At 41.3% G+C, this 23772-nt stretch overlaps 1 protein-coding gene and 1 long non-coding RNA gene across 4 annotated transcripts in view; one reads left to right on the forward strand and one right to left on the reverse strand.

The window, feature by feature from the left end:
* Positions 1–11374: 11374 nt before the first annotated feature.
* The window catches only part of LOC134357390 (guanine nucleotide-binding protein G(I)/G(S)/G(O) subunit gamma-7-like), a 347522-nt gene continuing 335124 nt past the window's right edge, over positions 11375–23772 (reverse strand). For all 3 annotated transcript variants that reach the window (XR_010020614.1, XR_010020613.1, XR_010020615.1), the window contains one exon: positions 11375–11722. The gene's annotated coding sequence lies outside the window, so the exon portion shown is untranslated. The remainder of the gene's footprint in view (positions 11723–23772) is intronic.
* Positions 17554–22905, forward strand: LOC134357574 (uncharacterized). Its single transcript, XR_010020658.1, has 3 exons — positions 17554–17573; positions 18536–18593; positions 22172–22905. It is a non-coding gene; the product is annotated as an uncharacterized LOC134357574 (long non-coding RNA).

The following is a 23772-nucleotide window of genomic DNA, read 5'->3' on the forward strand; positions in this document are numbered from 1 at the left end:
GTGACTGATGAACAAGGACACCTAGATCTCATTGTACTTCCCCTTTTCCTAACTTGACACCATTCAAGTAGTAATCTGCCTTCCTGTTCTTGCCACCAAAGTGGATAACCTCACATTTATCCACATTAAACTGCATCTGCCATGCATCTGCCCACTCACCCAACCTGTCCAACTCATCCTGCACTATCTCAACATCCTCCGCACATTTCACACTGCCACCCAGCTTTGTGTCATCTGCAACTTTGCTAATGTTACTTTTAATCCCTTCATCTAAATCATTAATGTATATTGTAAATAGCTGCGGTCCCAGCACCGAGCCTTGCGGTACCCCGCTAGTCACCACCTGCCATTCTGAAAAGGACCCATTAATCCCTACTCTTTGTTTCCTGTCTGCCAACCAATTTTCTATCCATGTCAGTACCCTACCCCCAATACCATGTGCTCTAATTTTGCCCACTAATCTCCTATGTGGGACCTTACAATTGCAGAAATAACTCTACTTTCGAGCTTGCAATAAAGGCTATTAACTCGTTTCTTTTAAGATCTTGATCTTGCATTGAACTAACTCACTACTGATTGTTAAATACGATCACTTTTTGCTGAATGGCATTTAATTAACCCTTCTTGTTTTCATACTGCTAGATCTAAAATAATCTGATCCCTCAACAGCTTCTTAATATATTGATATAGGAAACCATCTCTCAAATTTTGTACGAGTTTATCTTCTACACTAGGACTGTTGATTTGTCTTGATCCAGCCCATAAATAAAATCCCTCATGAATATTGCATTAGCTTTATGTCACCCAAACATAAAATCTACACTTTGGGAGAGCTTGTCAGTCCTTGTTTCTAGGAATTTATCAAATTGTACCTTGTACAATATAATTCAGCAGGAAACAAAGCAACACACGCATACCAGCTGAATGTGCAACATAGCTAGTTGAACAATGATTTCATCAATATGAAAATTTAACTGACAAACTTTTGCTCTGTAATCCGCTGGTCATCCCACTTTACAACCTTACCCGTTTCCCTGCCTCACGTCATTTGTTGATACTGTCATCGACATCATTCTTCCAGCTAAGAGGAAGACCTACTCAACCTTTTCAACTAATCTCCTGCTCATGTAGATAAAATCCTAATCTTTAAACATGTTGTAGAGTTCCATTTTGCATATGTACAGTCAATGCAATATAACAAAAGCACAATATAATATATATCTATATCAATGCAAAAAATTAGTAAAAAACATTGCCATAGTAATGGGAAGAGTAATGGAAATGGGGACACCTCTTTTACCCTTATTAGGGAGAGAGAGAGAGCCTGTGGTATGTCGAATACTGGGTGAATGAGTAGTCTTTGGGGTATTGCAAGCCAGTGTCTTTATCGTCGACGTTACGGGCTGAGACGTCGACTGTACCTCTTCCAAGAGATGCTGCCTGGCCTGCTGCACTCACCAGCAAATTTGATGTGTGTTGCTTGAATTTCCAGCATCTGCAGAATTCCTTGTGTTTGTGCTGTGTCTTTATTGATGCTTTGCTGCACGTGTGAGTGCTCAGTGGGGGGGTGCTGAAGCTTTTTTCGCTAGTGGAGGGGTTGTCGTTGCTTTGCTGCTGCTTATGTGTGGGAGGGGGGAGTTGGGGGGCTTTGGGGTTGTAACATTTAACTGTCATTCATTCTTTGGGGCAATCCTCTGTTTTTGTGGATGTTTGCGAAGAAAAAGAATTTCAGGATATATATTGTATACATTTGTCTGATATTAAATGTACCTATTGAACCTATTGAATCAATGAGTTACAAGTTCTTATCATGATTAAATAAAGTACCCTACCATGTAGTATACAAAATATATTTACGGGGGTGATTGATAAGTTCGTGACCTAAGGTAGAAGGAGTCAGTTTTAGAAAACCTAGAACATTTATTTTTTGCTACATTTGCACACTTAGTCCAGTGGTTGTGGAGCATACGGATCCCTTCTTTGTAGAAGTCGGCATCTTGGACCTCCAGCAGTGGTCCACAGCGGTGGTGATTGATAAGTTCGTGGCTTAAGGTAGAAGGAGATGAGTTATTAACTTCAAACTTTCTGCATTTCACTCAGAGTTGAACTACACGTGAATGTAACAACAGCTGTATAACTCATCTTCTTCTACCTTAGGCCATGAACTTATCAATCACCCCTGCTGTGGACCACCTGGAAGTCCAAGACACTCTTGTTACATGCACGTGTAGTTCATCTCTGCATGAAAATGTTCTTTCTGCATCTCCAGAAAAGCTCAGATGAAATGGAAAAACCTGTTAAGGTAAAAGCTACCAAGCAGTAAGTTCCAACACTGCAAAAGTCCATAGATACTGGACTTTTAAATGTTTTTATGAAGGAAGGGATATGATTAGGAAATGGCTGCATGATTAAATTTATTGAACATAGAACATCGAAATCTAGAGCACATTACAGGCCCTTCGGCCCACAATGTTGTGCCGACCACGTAACCTATTCTAGAAACTACCTAGAATTTCCCTACCACATAGCACTCTATTTTTCTAAGATCCATGTACCTATCTAAGAGTCTCTTAAAGGAACCCATTGTATCCACCTCTACCACTGTCACTGGCAGTGCATTCCATACACCCACCACTCTCTGTGTGAAAAACTTACCTCTCACATTCCCCTTTGAACCTACTTCCAAGCACCTTAAAACTATGCCCCTTGTGTTAGCCATTTCAGCCCTGGGAAAAAGCCTCTGACTATCCACACAATCAATGCCCCTCATCATCTTATACACCTCTATCAGATCACCTCTCATCCTCCATCGCTCCAAGGAGAAAAGGCCAAGTTCATTCAACTTATTCTCATAAGGTACGTTCTCCAATCCAGGGAACATCCTTGTAAATCTCCTCTGCACTCTTTCTATAGTATCCATGCTGGTTTCTTCTCCAAACTGTTTAGCCATTTGATTCTTCTGGCAGTGCGGTTGGGGTAGTGAGCAGAGTAACTGCTTCATTGTGCTGGAGAGAGATTTGGGTTAAATCCTGACCTGAGGGGCTGTCTCTGTGGAGTCTGAATGTTCTCCCTGTAACTGCATGGGTGGACTAGATTCCTTCCAATAGCAAAACTGTGCGTTGTATGACTAAATTGTCACTGTAATTTGCCCCTGGTGTGTGGAAGAATGGTAGGATCCAAGGACAGTTGTTGAGAATGTGGAGTGTATATACTAAAATGGATTAATATAGGATTAAAGAAAACCAGCATGGAGTTGGTGGGCCAAAGAATTGTTTTTCTCTGCTGCTTCTTCTGTGACCACGATTCTCTATTTGTTCCAGCTGACGCCTTGGGCTTGTTTTCACCGCAAAATATTGGATGCTTTTTAAACATTAGGATGTTCTGAGTATTTAAACAAACTACACGACAAGAAACCAGGAAAACAGATACACAGTAACTCAAGTTGCTTAAATTCAGAATCTGAATTGGCAAGGCTATCAGATTACATCAGAACAATACAATGCTCTGCTCAGCAACAACTGGGCATATAACTCTGAGACACACAGTAAGTCTAGTAAAGAATACAATTTGTTTGTTGTGTGATACCTTATTGGCAAGAAATGAATAGAGTATTGAGTGGTTTACGGTTTTCTCGAGCTGTATTGCAAAAGTATATGAAGGAAAAACATGGCTCCTGTGATCTAATTAATGGTTTCCGGATAATAAATGGTCAGATTGATCTTTTTTATCTTTTTCTTACTGTGAATGTGTTGATAATCAAATAGAAACTAGTGTTTTATTTTTATAGTAACTTTCCACTGTTTTAATATTTGGTGTCTGGCAGATCAAACCCTTTTATTATGGATTCAGAGATATTTCAAAATCATAGGATGTACATGCTTGAGATTGAAACTTTTTTATACACATGCATAGTTCAACCACTTAAAATAAGTAGAAGCTATTCAAAAATATGTTCAACTGCAAAATTGCCTAAGGTTGGAGAATGCACTTCATACATTTTCTAAGTTATGGTGCTGCCTTTCTATAGGGTTTTCAGGTAGAGAATGCAGAATAATAATATGGTGCAGTGATACAAACTGGATAAACACGGTTAATTTGGGGCAGGGAATGTGAGCAAGGAGGTAATGGAACAAACTTTGTAAAGCATTAGTTCGGCCACAGCTGGAGTACAGCATGCAGGTTTGGTTGTCACTTTGTAGGAAGGATGTGATTCTGCTTGAGTGGGTGCAACTGGGATGCACCATGATGTCACCCAGGAAGAAGTGTGTCAGTTACGAGGGGGGAATGGCTAATCTGGCTTGTTTTCCTTGGACTAGAGGGGGTGGGGGGGCATGACAGGACAGAGGTATTCAAAATTATCAATGGTACTGAGAGGATAGATATTAATCCTGGGCAGAGAGCAAGAGCTTAGGTTTAGGGTAGGGAGATAAGCTTCAGAAGGAATCTGAAGAAGAATTTTTCACCCAAATGGTAATTGCATTCTTGAACAACTGTTTAACGGAATGGTGGAGGCAGTTACTCTCACAACATTTAAGAAATATCTAGATGTTTAAACTTAGAGAAGATTCGATGTTCAATCTTTGAATCTAATCAAGACTTTCAAACATTGTGGGGACCCTTTCTGAATTATTTTCAAAACTTTTGATTTGCTGTTAAAGCACAGATGATTAACAATCTTTTTTTTTCTATTAATCAGCTTCGGTCTTGGTAGTGGGTTAGATTTTTTTTATATAAAAAAGTTACTATTTTTCAATGTTACGAACTAATTGATTTGTACGAATATAGGGTAAGGAGTCTTTATACTTTATACTTTATTGTCGCCAAACAATTGATACTAGAATGTACAATCATCACAGCAATATTTGATTCTGCGCTTCCTGCTCCTTGGATTACAAATATTAAATATTAAAAATAGTAAAAATCAGTAAATATTAAAAATTTAAATTATAAATCATAAATAGAAAATAGAAAAATGGAAAGTAAGTGCAAAAAAACCGAGAGGCAGGTCCGGATATTTGGAGGGGACGGCCTAGATCCAGGTCAGGATCCGTTCAGCAGTTTTATCACAGTTGGAAAGAAGCTGTTCCCAAATCTGGCCGTACGAGTCTTCCAGCTCCTGAACCTTCTCCCGGAGGGAAGAGGGACGAAAAGTGTGTTGGCTGGGTGGGTCGTGTCCTTGATTATCCTGACAGCACTGCTCCAACAGCGTGCGGTGTAAACTGAGTCCAAGGACGGAAGATTGGTTTGTGTGATGTGCTGCGCCGTGTTCACGATCTTCTGCAGCTTCTTCCGGTCTTGGACAGGACAACTTCCATACCAGGTTGTGATGCACCCTAGAAGAATGTTTTCTACGGTGCATCTATAAAAATTAATGAGGGTTTTATGGGATAGGCCAAATTTCTTTAGCTTTCTGAGGAAGTAAAGGCGCTGGTGGGCCTTCTTGGAAGTGGAAGCTGCTTGGTTGGACCAAGTCAGGTTATTTGTGATATTGACCCCGAGGAATTTAAAGCTTTTGACCTGTTCCACTTGCGCACCACCGATGTAAATTGGGTCGTGCGGTGCGCTGCTCCTTCTGAAGTCAACAACCAATTCCTTCGTCTTGCTGACGTTGAGGGATAGGTTATTGTCTTCGCACCATGCCACCAGGTTCTTAATTTCCTCTCTGTACTCAAACTCATCATTATCCGAGATAAGGCCTACAATTTTTGTGTCATCAGCAAACTTATATATTGAGTTTGATGGAAACTTGGCTGCACAATCATGGGTGTACAGTGAGTACAGCAGGGGGCTGAGTACACAGCCTTGTGGGGCACCGGTGCTCAGAGTGATTGTAGAGGAGAGCTTGTCCCCTATTTTTACAGCCTGGGTCCTGTCTGTGAGGAAGCTGAAGATCCAGCTGCAGATCTGAGTGCTAAGGCCCAGGTTCCGAAGTTTAGGAATCAGTTTATTTGGAATGATGGTATTAAAGGCAGAGCTGTAGTCAATGAAAAGGAGCTGTACGTATACATCTTTATTCTCCAGGTGTTCTAAGGTGGATGTAGGGCCAGAGAGATGGCATCTGCTGTTGACCTGTTGCTCCGGTAGGTGAATTGCAAAGCGTCGAGGTTGACCGGTAGACTGTGGTTGATGTGTGCCATAACCAATCGCTCGAAGCACTTCATAGCAATTGATGTCAGAGCCACAGGTCGATAGTCATTCAGGCCACCTTGCTCTTCTTTGGCACTGGGATTATCGTTGCCTTCTTAAAACACGAGGGGATCTGAGACTGAAGCAAGGAGCAGTTGAAGATGTCAGCAAACACTCCAGCTAGCTCGCTTGCACAGGCCCGGAGAACCCGACCCGGAACGCCATCTGGGCCCGTCGCCTTCCTTGGATTTATCTTCAGGAAGGCCCTTCTAACATCCTCCTCGGTGACGATGAATCTTGATGCCACCAGGTCCGGTTCATCCGGAGGGAGTGGGACACTACTCTTCTGTTCGAATCCTGCGTAGAATACGTTAAGTTCATCAGGAAGAGAAGCGCCACAGTTATTGATATTCCCAGCCTTTTCTTTGCACCCAATCATCTCATTTAGACCCTGCCATAGTCTACTGGCATCCCTCTGGTTAGCCTGGGCTTCCAACGTGGCTCGATATTGCCTCTTGGCACCCTTAATGGCTTTCCAGAGTTCTCTCTTGGATTCCATGTAGTGACCGGTATCCCCGGACCTAAAAGCCGCAGCTCTAGCCTTCAAAAGGGACTTGACCTCATTATTCATCCAAGGTTTCCGGTTAGGGAATACCCGGATCATCTTGCGAGACAGACAGTCCTCCGTGCATACGCGATTTAGTTTAATGTATTGACATATATATTTTTTCCTGTATTCTTATATATAATTTAATAAAAATACTGGAAAGAAAGAAATATCTCGATCTAGACTCACCAAGTCATAAAAGCTACCAACCAGCTGCTGGCAAATGGAATTACTATGGATGGCTATTTGATGGCTAACCATGGACATGTTGATCCAAAGTGTTGGTTTCTATTCTGCATGGCTCTGTGGCTCTGTGACTGTATATTCCTTGTGCAATATGACAGTAAGGTGAAAAATAAACACATTTCTTCCATCTACTACTGAAGACTGGGATACAAGGACTGCAAATGCTATTGTTTAAAGCAATAAACAAATTGCCAGATAAATTGCAGCTGTATCTTTAGAGGAAAGGAAAGCCAGTCTTCATAAAGGGATCAGAGGTGGAGAGGGTCAGCAACTTTAAATTCCTCAGTGTTATCATTTCAGAGGTCCAGCACATAAATGCCATTACGAAGAAAGCACAGTGGGGCTTCTACTTCCTTAGTAATTTGTGGAGGTTTGTCATGACATCCAACAATTTGACAAACTTCTGTAGATTTGTGGTGGTGAGTATATTGACTGGTTGCATTATGGCCTGGTATGGAAACACCAATGCCCTTGAATGGAAAATCTACACATCTACTCAGAGTTTTGCCGCTGGAAAGCTGCATCCATCATCAAGGACCCCCACTATCCAGGTCATGCTGTCTTCTTGCTGCTGCCACCAGGAAGAAGGTACAGGAGCCTCAGGACCCACACCACTAGGTTCAGGAACAGTTGTAACCCCTCGACCATCAGGCTCTTGAACCAGAGGGGGTAACTTCGCTTGCCCCATCACTGAAATGTTCCTACAACCTATGGACTCACTTTCAAGGACTCTTCATCTCATGTTCTTGATATTTATTGCTTATTTATGTATTTTTTTTCTTTTGTATTTGCACAGTATATTGTCTTTTGCACATTGCTGTTTGTCCATCTTGTTGGGTGCGGTCTTTCATTGATTTTATTGTGCTTCTCAGTTTTACTGTGTACGTCCACAAGAAAATGAATCTCAGGTTTGTATATGGTGATGTATATGTACTTTGATAAGTTTACTTTAAACTTTGAAATGAACAGCTATAAAATGTAGTATTTCAGCTTGAATTTATATAGATTTGTGCTTCTACTTTCCAGAACTTTTAAATGAAAAAATGAATTAAGCAATGTTAAAAAGTTATTACTAGTCTTGCATAAAATACTGGAATCAGCAATTTATAACTTTCCTCTGAGTCATGCAATGCAGCCTCTTTCAAGGATAAGAGAAGACTGTGATTCCATTGTGCTAGGCAGACACTAACCCTCTATAAATTATAGAGGAATTGTGCCAATAATGAGCTAAACAATGATTTATTAAATTTGAACTAAATGTCATTTACTTATAAGTTTACAAGTATTTATTAAATATTTAAAAGCAGCTCTTTTGTTTTCAAATAGCTTTGTCAATGAAACTAAAAATTTTATCAAAACTCCAGACTTAAATAATCTTTGCAGTAAATAAAGTTATTATATTTGCAAACAGCTTTTTAAGCAAAGTTCTATCCTGGGAATACAGTGGATTCCAGTTAATTGTGGCAGATTGAGACCAGTACATTTTGGCTCAATTAAACAGCTGCCCCAATTAGTGGAAGTTTCATGTAAATAGTTAAAAAGGTATTAAAAAGACAAATTATCATCTAAATGAATTACAAATTCTGTATTTAAATTAAATGCAGAACAAATTAGAACACTACCAATGCTATTAAAGTACTATAAAATGTGTATTAGTTCCTAATATTTATCAATGGAAGAATTCATCCAGTGCATGATGTCATATTTGAGGTGTCGAGGGAGGGGTAGCAAATCTGGTGAAGGGGCTTGTCATGTCCCTTCTAAGGCAACACACTCATCATTGGTGTCCACCAGATATTCAGCTCTCATCTGTGTCCCCAAGTAGCTATTTGCATGCGATAGCAGCCATACCCTGGGACACTGCTTCGACAGGTGGGCTAAACCAGCTGAGGGTGTCTGGCGGGCCTCATACCCCGGTGAAAAAGGGACATGCCTGTCCTAGCATGTGAAGGCAGTTCCGGCAGGTTGGATGGATGAGAACAACAGTGAGATCCAATAGCCAAGAAGATGGTTCTGCAATGCTTTGTGGAGAGCAAAGGGCATGATAAGGCACAGAGGAAGTCAGGGTCATCCACTTCAACCAAGGAAGACCCTAGTTTGTGATGACTACTTGTGTCACTGGACACAGACGTCCAAAGCTAAGGGAGAGGAACTGTCCAGTGTAACGGCTTTTCCACTTTGAAAACTCTCATACACAGGTATCACTGTGATCATTGGGTATGACAGACAACCAACATGTTGCTGTGCTCTTTTGATTGACTGTCGATGGACAAAATTTGAGCAGACACCTAATACAGATAATGGACTGCCTTCATACAATCTTTTGATGATTGTATCCTCCAAATATTCCTTTTCATTGTAACAGTCAAGATGATTGATGATGCCTTCAAATTATTCGTAGTCCCTACTTGGTAAAGCAGTAAAATTGTTTTGTTTTCACCCTCGGCCATTTCCAGCATCTCTAAGCCTGAAACCTCAGTGAGTAAAACAAATCTGAATTGTCTTGCTACTTATTTCTCACCATCTGTCAGTGGTAAAAACCACTGCTTTTTGAACACATACAAATGACACTATTTAAAAACTCTTCGCTCTTAGCATGGTGTGGTGTCTAACAGCCACACAAGTTCATGCGACTGACGCTAATGAGAACCTGTTTGGCAATAGTCTTCTGTCCTATTTAAGTGGCATGGTGTCCCAGATAAACAAAGGGAATCCCGGGTATTTTCTCAATTAGTTTTTGCTCTTTGAGAGTTATCCCAAATTAACTGATGGACCAATCTATCAGAATTCACTGCATATGCTTTTTCTTTGTGGATGTTGATGCAGGTATAAAAAGTGAACAGCAGTTAGACATTGAGTTTGTGTCTTTGATTCCTCACAAGATACTCCAAAGTTTCTTTTAGGCAGTTGGAGAGAGAGAGAGGAGTTGTGTGTAGAATGCACCAAGTATAGATTTATAGGGAGTATTGGAAGATTAAAAACTAAATCAACAGACTACATTCACATGGCATCCTAGAAAATTTGTAACACAGAAAGAGGCCGCTCAACCCAGCTGGGCTACTCCCCACTTGCCAGGACTTGATCAGCAACTGTGCCAGTCACATCTCTTTGAGTGCACATCCACACCCTCTACCACTCTCTAACTGAAATAGCTTATTTCTCTCATCTCCCTTTTAATACTTTTGCTAATTACTTTACATCCTTGTTTTAAATCCTCTGCCAAAGGAATAGCTCCTTTCTATTTATTCTGTCTAGGGCCTTTATGTTTTGCACACCCCAGTTAAGTCTCCCCACAGTCTCCTCTATTGCAAAGTAACTGAACAGATCTTTCCTCAAGGCTACAATTTTCCAGTCCTGGCAAGCTCCTGTGTCCACTGCACCCTGCAGGCACAGTTTTATTTCTGTACTTTTTCATGACGTGTCCATATAATTCTGGTGCTGGAGACATAACGGTGCTTTATTTAATAATTGTGACCTTTGAGGCTTAGCTAAAAGTGCAAATGACATTTGAACAAGATAAACTCTGTAGTTTAACCAATTACAGCAGAAGCTCTGTTATTCAGCATACACCAGATGTGACAGGTGCACGTTGATCAGATTTGGCCTGGGTGCTCCCGCAATGCGAACCCTGCTTTGGCACGACTCCCTTCCAGCCTCAGGCTTCATCTGGTCAGGTTCTTCACTTGGCCTGGCCCTGCTCCACCCAAACCCTTCCCTTGGCAGGGCTCCTCTTTGAGAACAGCCGCCACCATTTGTCCAGCACCCCCCTCAGCCCCGGCTTTCCCTCGAAACCAACCTCAGGCTGACTCCTCAGCCCCTCCCTGCTTCGCACCGTCTCCAAGGTAACCCACTCTGACTGACTGGACCTTCCCCCATCTCTTGCTTTGAACTTCTGACTACTTTGCCCCTCCCTTGGCACCACCACTCCCCGGAGCCTACCTCCAAGTCTGCCTGGTCCTCCTCACAGTCTGGCTCATCCCTTTTGCCTAAGTTGCTCAGCCCTATCGTTATCACTTCCCCTCCCTTGGCAACCCCATTCCTGCGCTTACCCTCTTCTTAAGCCAGCCCTTCCCATAGTCTGCTTCTCAATATTGACCCTCAACCATCATTGCCCCTCCCTTGGCCATGTCATTCTTTCAGCCTAGCCCACCCCATTGCATAGCCCCCCCCGTGGCCTGGCTCATGTCTTGGCCTATCATCTCCGTCTACCTACCTGCTTACATTGCCCATTGCCCTTGTCGCTGACCCTCCCTCTGTAATGCTGGTTAGTGGAATCAACCATCTTGTGGAGTTCTGAATAACCAATTTTTTACCATAGAATGGACAGCAGAAAATTAAAAACTACAACTGGGAACTGTATCAAGTTACTTTATAATAATATTTTAAGTCCGGGCTACCACAATTGGCCAATAACATTAACAATCATGAATGATGTTATGTGTTTAACTTTGAATCTCAGGTGCATGAAGCATTTTGCTGACTCATCTTTTCTAGATCTTATCCTCTAAGCAGATTGCATCAGTTTTTTCCCCCCCACAATAGACATGCTATTATAAAGCAATGAATTACCATTCAGTCTTCTTGGCTTTTCAAGTATGTGAATAACACGTTTGAACTCTTCCCTCCTTGCTCACTGTTCCATCAGATCCACTGCTACCTTATACACAGTAACCTTTTTTGTTATTATAGCAGTCAAAACAAATTCTTTCATCGCATATGTGGTAGGTATGAGATGTCTGAAACCTAAGAGAAATCATTCAAATAAAAATGATGGTAAGTTACTGACCACAAATCACTGGACAATCCATATGTGTACACATGAACAGAGCAGCCTATTTTATTTCTAATTGTAGGTGATAATCAGCACTAATTCAACACAGAGAGTTGAATTAGTGCTACTTATACAATAAGAAGAGCAAAATCTTTCTATTTTTCGTGCACAGGTCAACTTGTTCAGAGTCTAATTAATTTTATATTACACTTGCAATGTTCAAATTACTTCTTTCCTTCTGGAATTGTTTGGATGATATACTACACAAAAGAGCGGGTTATTGGGGTATATGTTTGGACTGTATACGAGACAATATTTAATACCTCATAGAAATATACCCAAATAACATTGAAACTATAAAACACAACAAACATTTATATAAAACAAAATGTTTATACACATAAACTTAATGAAATGCTACAATGTCTGAAAGAAATAGTTGTTTAATCAACACTGGGGAGCAATGGATAGCAAAAGTTTGCAAATGCTAGTTGTTCTTTATAATGCGAGTATTACATTTGCTTTGTTCAAATTAATTTTTTTTAATTTTCAGGCCTGAACTTATAAATGAATATGCATTCTTATTCATCCGCAGATGAGAAAAATGCATCAGGGGCACTTTATTAAAGCACTCTCCAACATTCTTTGGCCTAGCGACGGACAAAGAAAGAAAAAAGTTGCAATGTAGTCAGTTCCTGATCGACTACTGTGCTTTCATTTGGAATCTCATTCATATCCTCACCTGACGTCATTCGTTGTATATCTACATCAAATTAAATGACAGTGTCTCTTGCTTTCTGCTACTTGCTTTTCCTTACATTCTTCTTTGTGACTTGCCCTCTCCCCCTCCCCACGCTTTCCTGTCGCTCTGTGTTCTCCTTGCATCTCTGTTCCTGCCACCATCAGATGCTCTACGTCCACTAATGCCTCCTTCAGGCTTTTGTGGACTTTCTCTGGTTGGGAGATGTATTGTTTCTCATTTTACCCTCCCCAAGTTCTTTCCCACCCCAGAGTTCAAGGCACCGTCATCAGCTGGCCTAGGCATCGGTACTGAAGATTGAAGCCCAAAGATTAATTGGAAGTCTGGACAACGAAGTCCAATGGCAGACTCTGGAGACTGGAGCCCGAAGGCCTGTCCTGGGTCTGGAGGGCTGTCCTTGTGTGTGGGCGGGTGGGAGGGAGGGAGGAAAGGGATTCATTTTGTTGTTGTTGTTGTTTCGTTGCCTGTTGTGTTCTGTTGAACATTGTGAGCAAGCTATCATGGCGCCAGACCGTGCGGCAACACTTGCGGGCTGTCCCCAGCTCATCCTTCGGTTGTGTTGGTTGATAGATAGATAGATATACTTTATTGATCCCGAGGGAAATTGGGTTTTGTTACAGCTGCACCAACCAAGAATAGAGCATAAATATAGCAATACAAAAACCACAAACAATCAAACAACAAAATGCAATATGCAAACTATGCCAGATGGAAATAAGTCCAGGACCAGCCTATTGGCTCAAGGTGTCTGACCCTCCACAGGACGAGCTGCAAAGTTCAATGGCCACAGGCAGGAACAACCTCCCGTGATGCCCAGTGTCGTATCTCGGTGGAATATGGCTGGAGTCCAACAGCATAAAGTTCAATATCCGGTCTACAAACATGTTCCTCGATCGTAATATGACCCGGATTGCACCATCCGTTGTTAACCAGAACAGTAAGCCCCCAACACCTTTAGGCTTACCGCTCTCAGTGCACTTCCGGTCAGCCCGTACGGTCTGGAAGCTGTCCATGGAAAAGTTTGATCAGGTATGTCCTCGTGCAGCCCCGTTCCAGTAAAACACATAACACTGCACTCCCGAAATGTTCTCTAACGCCTGGCTAGCGCCGTGAACTCATCGATACGTAAACAATATGCGTTTCAATGTATACGTGATAAGTAAATGAATCTGAATCTGAACCTTTGTGTTTGATTGAGGTAAGATTTCCTTCCTCCAAAACTCATCTTCACCACCTCCAATTCATCCATTTCCTGGCTGCTTCGTGCAAGTTTCCTCGCATTGAAGTTCGTTTTAAATAATGATTTGCAGGTTATAACTACATCATGCCAGGTGAAATATAAAACCCAGATTGGTGAGGGGGATTGAAAAAATAAGGCAACGAACCTAATGGAGAAACACAATGGGTTGAGCAGCAACTGGAGGGCAAAAGGAATTCTCGATATTTCAGGGCAAAACCTTGCACCAGGAGGATTTTCTTTTGTTGTTCCAGATGCCAGCATCCGCAGGGTCTTCTGTCTCCAAGTGCAGATGAAACTTGGGGAGAGGGAAGGAAGACACGAAAGGGTATATATTACATCTCTGCGTCTTGCTCTGGAATATTTCCTCTCTTCTGCCACTGACATTGCTTAAAAGCTGTATATCTCTAATCTATTTCTAGTGGACAATAACACTGAACAGCAATTTTTTTGCGAGTGTTGCTTTCTCAGAATTTTATTTTTGATTATGATAGACCGCTTGAAACTGAACACAAATATAATTTCAGACTACTTGTATCATGTAGGAATTTGAAGAAACAGGAAATTAACTATTATTGAATATAATGCATTTAATTACATAACAGTGTCATAGTTCAACTGTTAAAAATGATTTGTCGATAATTTTCATTTGTACTCAGTGTCTGAGGCTCCCCTTTAAGAGTCCAACAATAATCAGCCAGCATTGATGGATTCCTGTTGCCCTGATACCATTTCTCCATGACTGCAATGTCCTGGTGAAACCTTTCACCATGCTTGTCACTGACAACACCAAGATTTCATGGTCTTGTATGCTTGAAGCATGTTGTCAACCAGCTGCACATAGTTTGGTGCTCTGTAGTTGCCAAGAAAATTTTCAACAACATGCGATTTTCTCTGGTCCCACGAGAATTTCTTCAAATTGCCTGTTATTAATGGCCTGCTTGATTTGCAGACCAACAAAAATATCTTGATATCAGTTACTCTAGGAAGCATCTGTCTCAAATATCGAAATCCTTCACAGAAATGTTTGTGCCTTGTGAAGGCAGATTCCATCTTTGCAGTCTTGAAAACCCAGTAATTCTGCTTTTGCCTTTGGTAAACACAAGTCTCTGACGAGATCATTCAATTCAGATTGAGTTATTAGATGAGGCTCACTTGACATAAAGGATTCAAAATCCATATCAGTAACAGTGTTGTTTTCCACTCCTGGCTTGTGCATCATGGCATCTTCGTCTGCCTCCTCTAGACTCCACGTCTCTGGTGGTATCAATACAGGAAGACTATCGTTGTGCGGCACAGATCTTATGGCTGATAGGAGATTGGGGTATTCAATGGATTTCTTGTTTTTACTTGAAGAACCTGACACACTGGTCAGACAGAAGTAGCAGTCTATCACATGATCCTTCTGCTCTCACCATATCATCGGCATTCACTTCCAAGTACCTGGAAGCCAAACTCTGAGATTGACAGTGCATGTTGTGCAGCAAATGTGAGGAGCCCAGGTTTTGTTTTGGTTGCCAATTTTACACCCAAAGTAGAATTATGATTATGATTATGAGGACACGCAGTCCCCTTTTATTGTCATTTTAGTAATGCATGCATTAAGAAATGATACAATGTTTTTCCAGAATGATATCACGAAAGCACATGACAAACTGACTTAAAAACTAACAAAAACCACATAATTATAACATATAGTTACAACAGTGCAAAGCTATACCGTAATTTGATAAGAACAGACCATGGCACAGTAAAAGTCTCAAAGTCTCTCGAAAGTCCCATCATCTCATGCAGACGGTGAACCTCCAGCACCGCAAACTTGCCGATGCAGCATCCTGAAAGCATCTGACCACAGTCCGACTCCGAGTCCGTTCAAAAACTTCGAGCCTCCGACCAGCTCCCCAACACCGAGTACCGAGCACCATCTCTACCAAGGCTTTCTTATTAAGAGGAATTATGCTTGGTCTTTGAGAATTAAGTGTTTTCTCACCACAAATACAACTGAAGGGATAACAGCTGTTGTAACATTGATAAGACATTTTGCGATCACAAATACTCCTGAAAATACAATTACTTTATTATAATGAGGGCACACAATATTGAATTAAATTGAATTGACTTTACTTCTTACGTCCTTCACATACATGATGAGTAAAAATCTTTACATTATGTCTCTGTCTAAATGTGCAATGTGCAATCATAGTAATTTATAATAATTTATGGTAAATAGAACAGTCAATGTAACATAGAAATACACACAAATCAGTGTGAGTTCAACAGTCTGATAGCCTGGTGGAAGAAGCTGTCCTGGAGCCTGTTGGTCCTGGCTTCTATGCTGTTGTACCATTTTCTGGATGGTAGCAGCTGGAATAGACCATGCTTGGGGTGGCTCGGGTGTCCAATGATCTTTCGGGCCCTTTTTGCACACCTGTCTTTGAAATTAATCTGAATCATGGGAAGTTCACAACTACAGATGCGCTGGGCTGTCCGCATCACACTCTGTAGACTCCTGCGATTAAGGGAGGTACAGTTCCCATTCCAGGCAGTGATGCAGCATAGAAAGTTCTTAGGATTTGGGGGCCCATACCAAACTTACTCAACTGTCTAAGGTGAAAGAGGTGCTTTTGTGCCTTTTTCACCGCACAGCTGGTGTGTACAGACCACATGAGGTCCTCGGTGATGTGGATGCCGAGGAACCTAAAGCTGTTTCCCCTCTCAACCCCAGATCCATTGATGTCAATAGGAGTTAGCCTGTCTCCATTCCTCCTGTAATCCACAACCAGCTCCTTTGTTTTTGCAACATTGAGGAGGAGGTTGTTTTCTTGACACCACTGTGTCAGATAGATAACTTCTTCCCTGTAGGGTCACCTTGTTATTTTCGAGATTAGGCCAATCGATGTAGTGCCGTCAACAAATATGCTGTGCACATAGAGCGTGTGCATCAATGTGACTGCAGACCGATATACATGTAAACACAATGCATAGAACGGTGCGTGCATGATGCTTTCATAGCCTTTCTAAAACCTGTCCTGCCATGTGGAATCTGCCCTGCCTAAACATACCTAGGCATGCCTGGACAAGAAAGGAAACTTGGCAACACACGCAAAATGCCGGAGGAAATCAGAGGGCCAGGCAGTATCTATGACGTTTCAGGCTGAGACCCTTCGTCGACTGTACTCTTTTCCATAGATGCTGCCTGGCCTGCTGAGTTCCTCCGGCGTTTTGTGTGTGTTGCTTTGGATTTCCAGCATCTGCAGATTTTCTCTTGTTTAAAAAACTGATCAGCTTACGTGCAATATCAGGAAATAAGTTATTCAATGTGGATTAATGAATGAATTGAGTGTGGGTGGTAATTAAATCTGATGAAAAGGAAGTTCTCGAGGAGCAGATTCCAACCCACCGACACCAGCACCTCACTTAGATGTATGTACTCATCAGAGGCAGGTCGCCAGTTTTAATATACTGATTGTGTTACGTAACAATGATATTAAAATGGCCCTTGAAAGAAAAATGAGCAAAAATTATAGTGTAAGGAAATATGATATTGCACCATTGCTTTGTACTTAAGTGAAGGGCCTTATACGTGAAACGCACGCTGAGAGATTATTCACATGGCTTGCAATCACTTTGACAACTTTGGAGATGACATTTACGGATTTGTGATCATGATCTGTGGCTTGCATCAACAGGGGTGACGCTGCAGTGAAGCTGCATGAGTACAGGCCCCAGGTGATGACAGTATGACCAGCACCAGCAGCTGGAGGAAACACGACACAGCAGGAGTCTGCTGCTCACTGAAGAGAGGAGAAGCAACACCGAGGAGCAGGTTGCAGGAGTTCAAACCCAGTAGCACAGCTGCCATGGTAGCAGTCTTAACATTTTGGAAAGCTAGTGACTGAGACAGGCAAGGGCTGTAAAATCAGATTCATCCTAAACCTGGGGATGGCTGATGCTGGAATCTGGAGTGAAGTGCAAACTGCTGGAGGAGTTCAGTGGATCAGGCCGTTCCCCTCCACAGAGACAGACAAGTCCACTGAATTCCCTCAGAAGTTTCAAAAACACGGACACGAGGAAATCTGCAGATGCTGGAAATTCAAGCAACACACACAAAATGCTGGTGGAACATCTGCCTGACCTGCTACGTTCCACCAGCATTTTGTGTGTGTGCCTTCAGAATTCTGTGTTTTTTTGGCACTATCCAGAGCTTGTTTAACTCTGGGTCTTGCTGGAGATACTGGTAATATCTTGTAGTTGCTGATCCACATTTGAGAAAGAATGGAGACGGTCTGCTCCGCCCGGAAGCAATTATGTGCAACCTTATTATGATGGCACCAGTCAGGATGAGCAGGTATTTGTATTTACATCCTTATTTGGCATCTGATAGAGCTTCAACTGCACTGACATGGAAATCAGAGCACCCCAATCTTCTAGGAGCATGCATTAAACACAAGGGCTGCTGTACAGCAAGGGTTAAATATCCATCATTTTAGCATCTAGTGTCTGCAGGCAGTGGTCAAGGTGTATATAGAGTTTTCTGAATGCTGGCCTCTCTAGCTATAGATCCATAACTTCAATTCACTCAGACATGATGCAGTCTCTATTATTGTCATTATCATCTGTCACAGAGTCTATATTGTGTTCCTCATTACATGCTGTGAAACCCTTTGCAGTGTCCTGAGGGTAAATAAAGACACTATGTAAATGCAGCTGCTGTTATACTTTATTTCATGGATAGAAAATTGGTAGATGTCATTTAATATATTTTTTAACAATTGGATTTAATTTTAGGTATGGGATTTAGAAGAATTCCTGTCCAAAGGGACTGAGGACATCAAAGCTGTCAGAGGTACACCGAATGCATTACTTTTTTGCTTTATTGAATGAAAACAGACTAGTTCGACAGAAACTGCAGTTATAATCTCCTTCAACATTATATTGGGTGAGTCACTGTTGATGATACCTATTACAAATAGCGTAGCAAAATAAAAATGTCTAGAAATAGCATTCCATTCATTGTAATGCAAAACATCAGCAATCAGTTAATTAATTGTTAACTCTCTGTGCAAAGCTAACATAATAAGACATGAAGAGAGAAAAATAAATAGTTGATATTTCTTTAGTACTGTACCTTCTTTAAGAAAAGACAAGATTGATTGTAGTAAAGAGACAGTTTACAGTGATGGGTGTGGTAGGATAGAATAATGCAGATACAGTTGGCCCTCCATATCCACGGGTTCCGCATCTGCGGATTCAACCAACCACGGATCAAAAATGTTCGAAAAAAGGATTCCAGAAAGTTCCAGAAAGCAAAACTTGAATTTGCCACGTGCCGAGCACTACACTGAATCCACGCAAATGAAGTGACGTGCAGGCACCACATGCTGTAGCCTCCCGCCATTTCACAGATACTCAGTCTCTCTCCAGCACTCGTTGTTTGAGTATTGTTCGCCTCGTGTCTCGTTCATTCGCTACTTGTGTTGTGAGCGAGAGGAAGGAGTTTAAGGCTAGTAAGGGATGGCTGACTGTGTAAAGCGCTACAGCCTCAAGAACTTAAAGATCACGGGAGAATCGGCATTGGCTGATACCGAGGCAGCACCAGCGTTCCCAGAAGAGCTACGATGGCTGCGTCTGTACTGAACATGTACAGACTTTTTTTTCTTGTCTTTATTCCCTAAACAATACAGTATAGCAACTATTTACATAGCATTTACATTGTATTTGGTATTATAAGCCGGCTGGTGGCATAGTGGCATCAGCGCTGGACTTTGGTGTGGAAGGTCCCGAGTTCGAATCCAGCCGGCACGCTTTCCTTCCGTGCTGGTGATCTCTTTGGAAACTCACCCGGCAGAAGGCAATGGCAAACCACTGCTGTAACTTGCCTCGTATGCGGTTTCACACTACGTCAGAGAGGCATGGAGGGAAATCGTCCGCTAACCGGAGAAACTCCGGATGCGACGTACCTTTTCTCTCCTAGAGATGATTTAAAGTATATGGGAGGATGTGCGTAGGTTATATGCAAATACTACGCCATTTTATATGAGGGACTTGAGCATCCGTGGATTTTGGTATCCACGGGGTGTCCTGGAACCAATCCCCTGCGGATACCGAAGGACGACTGTGTAATTAAAATGGCATTCATGTCTCATTCCACAAAATGTTATGTCAAATTCCTGAAGGGGAGCTTTATGCCAATATTTAATTGTGATTTTCAAAATAAGAAGCTTAAAAAAACAAGAAGTTAAAGAGAGCACTAGAATTACCTCAAAATACTTCAGGGCAGTCGAGAAAGCTTCCATAAATGTGTAGTGGAGGGTATATTGACTGGCTGCATCACAGCCTGGTATGGAAACACCAATGCACCTTGAATGGAATATTTTACAAAAAGTAGTAGATATGGCCCAGTCCAATTCAAGGTAAAGCCATCCCCATGATTGAGCACATCTACACAAAACATTGTCGCAGATAAGCAGCATCCATCGTCAGGGACCCCGGCCACCCAGGTCATGCTCTCTTCTCACTGCTGCCATCAAGATGAAGATACAGGAGCCCCAGGACTCCCACCACCGGGTTCAGGAACAATTATTATCCCTCAACCATCAGTCTCTTGACCAAAGGAGATAACTTCACTTTCTCATCATTAAAATGTTCTCGCAGGCTATGGACCCATTTTCAAGAACTCTTTCTCTTATGTTCTCAATATTTATTGCTTATTCATTCATTGTTATTATTATTTCTTACATTTTTATTTGTACAGTTTGTAGTTTTTTGCATACTCATTGAACACCCAAGTTGTTGCGTCTTTCATTGATTCTATTACAGTTATTATTCTATTATGGATTTATTGAGTATGCCCACAAGAAAATGTTACCATGTACTTTGATAATAATTTCACTTTGAACTTTGAACTTCAAAAACATCCCCAAAATGACATTTCAGGAAATTGGTGGGTGAAATAAACCCCAGGAATCCCACTGTGTAGTTTATAGACTATTGAATATAAGTTAAAGTTTGAATATGGCAACTGGACGGCTTTGATTTTTGTATAGCCATATTGAGAGTTCCGTAAACTGTTTTGCCTACCGGATGCAAGAGTGCCGGATAGTTAATGCTATTAGGAAAGAATTTGAAAAATGAAGGGGAAAATCCAGTTGTGATTCTGTAATGACTAACTCTGGAAGGGAGGAGGCCCTGCTGAAGGAATTCTAGGCGTTAGGAATTTAAAAGTGGAGCTTGAGAATAATATCGAAACTATGTGCAAGTTACTCTGGAACAGCAGAGTGGGAAAGGGAAAATATGGCTAAAGGCTAGCGTGTGACAGGTAAGTTCATTCACGCGACACAATTACTGGTATGTATTAGTAATGTTGGGACAGACTTTACCTAAAATTGTAAAAAAAACACACTAAAAATATAAAAAGAGATGAAGGGTAAGTCTGGGTCATTAATAATGTTTAAAATAATACAAATAACACAGTAACATTGTGGAAATAAACTATTTATTGAAAACTCAACAGAAAAGGTCAAACATGATATAGTGTAAATTAAAATATTTTGAAAACAAGTCACAGTGCACAGATAAAGGTCCTTGGAATTCATCCTTTGTTGATACAGGCTAAAGAGAAGTGACAGAGTATTGTACTCCACCTCTGAAATTCATTCCATTAAAGTGAATGTTGGAATGTCCTCCACTGTTATTGCTAATATACACCCATTTTTATTACCAGGCATGAATTTGCAGTCACCAATAAAACTCGTATACTGTAATATGCATAAGAAATTAATAAAAACAAATTAGAAGTAGCTTGATAAAAAGACGGATCTTGGTAACGCTCTAGCAAACTGCTTCTTGTGTTTGCATTTTTGATATTCTGATAAATATTAAGGGGCTAGAAAAATAATCAAACAATGCCACTTACATGGCACATGTTCCTTGTCCAAGAGAAAAGACATATGGTAGGACACGTAATATATACTAATGCATTGAAGCCTCACTATCCAAAGCTTTCATTTCATATATTTATGCCTACCACCCCCATTGCATAAGTCCCATGTATTACTTCTGAAGGAGAAGCCATCATAAATCGGCAAGGAATGACAAGCCACCGGGAAGGATTTACCATTTCAAAAAGGCAGCCACGAAAGACAAAAGTTTACTTGCATCCTGTGAGATTCCAAACTTAGTTGCAAAAGCTGGCAAGCCACATAATATAGATGAATCATTGATTCTACCTGTGGTTTCTGTTGGAATTTCTACCATTATGAATCAGAGTGCATATTAAACTATTTAAGCCACTCATCGGTATCAAGGTGTTTTGACAAAATGTCAGAGTTTTTGTTAAACAATTAGTTACACAACTGCAAGCTAAGAAGTTTTCCTTGTAAATCGGGAAATTGGTAAATTTCCTTATAAAGTTTTCCTTGTCAGCAGGAGGAGAATATGGTGGTGTGACGCAGCTCACAGCGGCCACTCCAGTGGTGATGTCTGTTATTTGTCAAGTAGGATGCCGTGTACAATCCTGATTTGATGGAGACGGATGTGAGAGCACGGAGGAACATCTGGTGAAACTTCTGAAATGCCTGCTTCGCTGCTGCTGCTACTGAGTGATCCAGAATCTCTGGAGGAGAAGGCCCCGAGTCCTCAGCTTTGCTCGTTGCTCGGCGGCCAGGGCGGGGTCGAAGCGCTCAGCAGAGGATAGTGCTCGGAGAGGCTGCGTCGGAGGGGCTGGTCGGAGGCTCAAAGTTTTCAGACGGACTCAGAGTCCGCTGCGGTCGGGTGCTTCCAATGGTGCTGCATCGGCAAGTTGGCGGCGCTTGGAGGTTCATGGAAGGGAGAGCTTCTCCTTTCTGCTGCCTGTGTGAGATGATGAGTCTATTGGGACTTTGAGACTTTTTTTTACCGTGCCCATGGTCTGTTCTTTATCAAATTATGGTATTGCTTTGCACTGTTGTAACTGTATGTTATAATTATGTGGTTTTGTCAGTTTTAGTCTTGGTTTGTCCTGTGTTTTTCTTGTGATATCATTCTGGAGGAACGTTGTATCATTTTTTAATGCATGCATTTCTAAGTGAAAATAAATAAGGACCGAGTGTCCTCATAATCTAATCTAAATCTAAAAATCAATGAAACTACATTGCATGACAATGAAGTCCTTCTGATTTTATATGTTAGGTTTTTGAGTGATGATCAGGCCAGTGAGGAACTTTTTGCCCAAAAGATTAAGACAGAAACCAAAGGTGAAACTATTTTTGAAGACATCAAGAGCTATTTCTTGGAAAACGATGTTTCACTGGAAAATATAAACTCACTAGTTTGCATCAGCCACAAGGGTCTCACAAAACACCCAAAGTAGCAATATTAAGTGTTTTTTTTTGTTGCTAGAGAAACATTGCCTATAAAGGCACTATTTTATTTAGCGGCCTTAAGCATTACTATGAGGAACACTGCCAGCTAAAGACCTTGCAATCTCTTTAACTTTGTAGCATTCATAATAATTCATCTTCTTCAATATTCACCATTTTGATGCACTTGAGTAGCCAGATACATGCACCAGAGAAGACACGGAAAATGTAGATGAAAAGTCAATCCTCCTGGGAAGTACCTCAGATTAAGAGACCTCCACTTCAAGAGGTCATAGGCCAGAGATACCAAAGAGTCACTAACAAAGTTGTATTTCTTCAAGGAAGCCCTGAGCATATACCGATTATTTTTCTCTCTCTGTTGCCTGGTAATCCTTTCTTGTTACAGCTCTGAACACAATGTTTGTTTTGGGAGTCAAGTATCAGGCATCTGTGATACAAGTGAATGGGTGAGGAGTAACTTTAAAAAGAGATCAGAAGGTGAGAATCCATTGTGGGGATCACAGGAATAACTGGGCCTGGAGTTACCAGAAGCACAAGTGAAAGTTTCAGCAGGAGATGAACTAAAATAGGGGGTGAGGATTATAATGTTACAGAGATCAAAGAAAATGTATGGAAAGTCCTAGAAATGGATGTTTGGCTGCTTTTCCCACCCATCTGGCTTCAATT

This window comes from Mobula hypostoma, chromosome 16, assembly GCF_963921235.1.
Source record: "Mobula hypostoma chromosome 16, sMobHyp1.1, whole genome shotgun sequence".
NCBI classification, from domain to species: Eukaryota; Metazoa; Chordata; class Chondrichthyes; order Myliobatiformes; family Myliobatidae; genus Mobula; species Mobula hypostoma.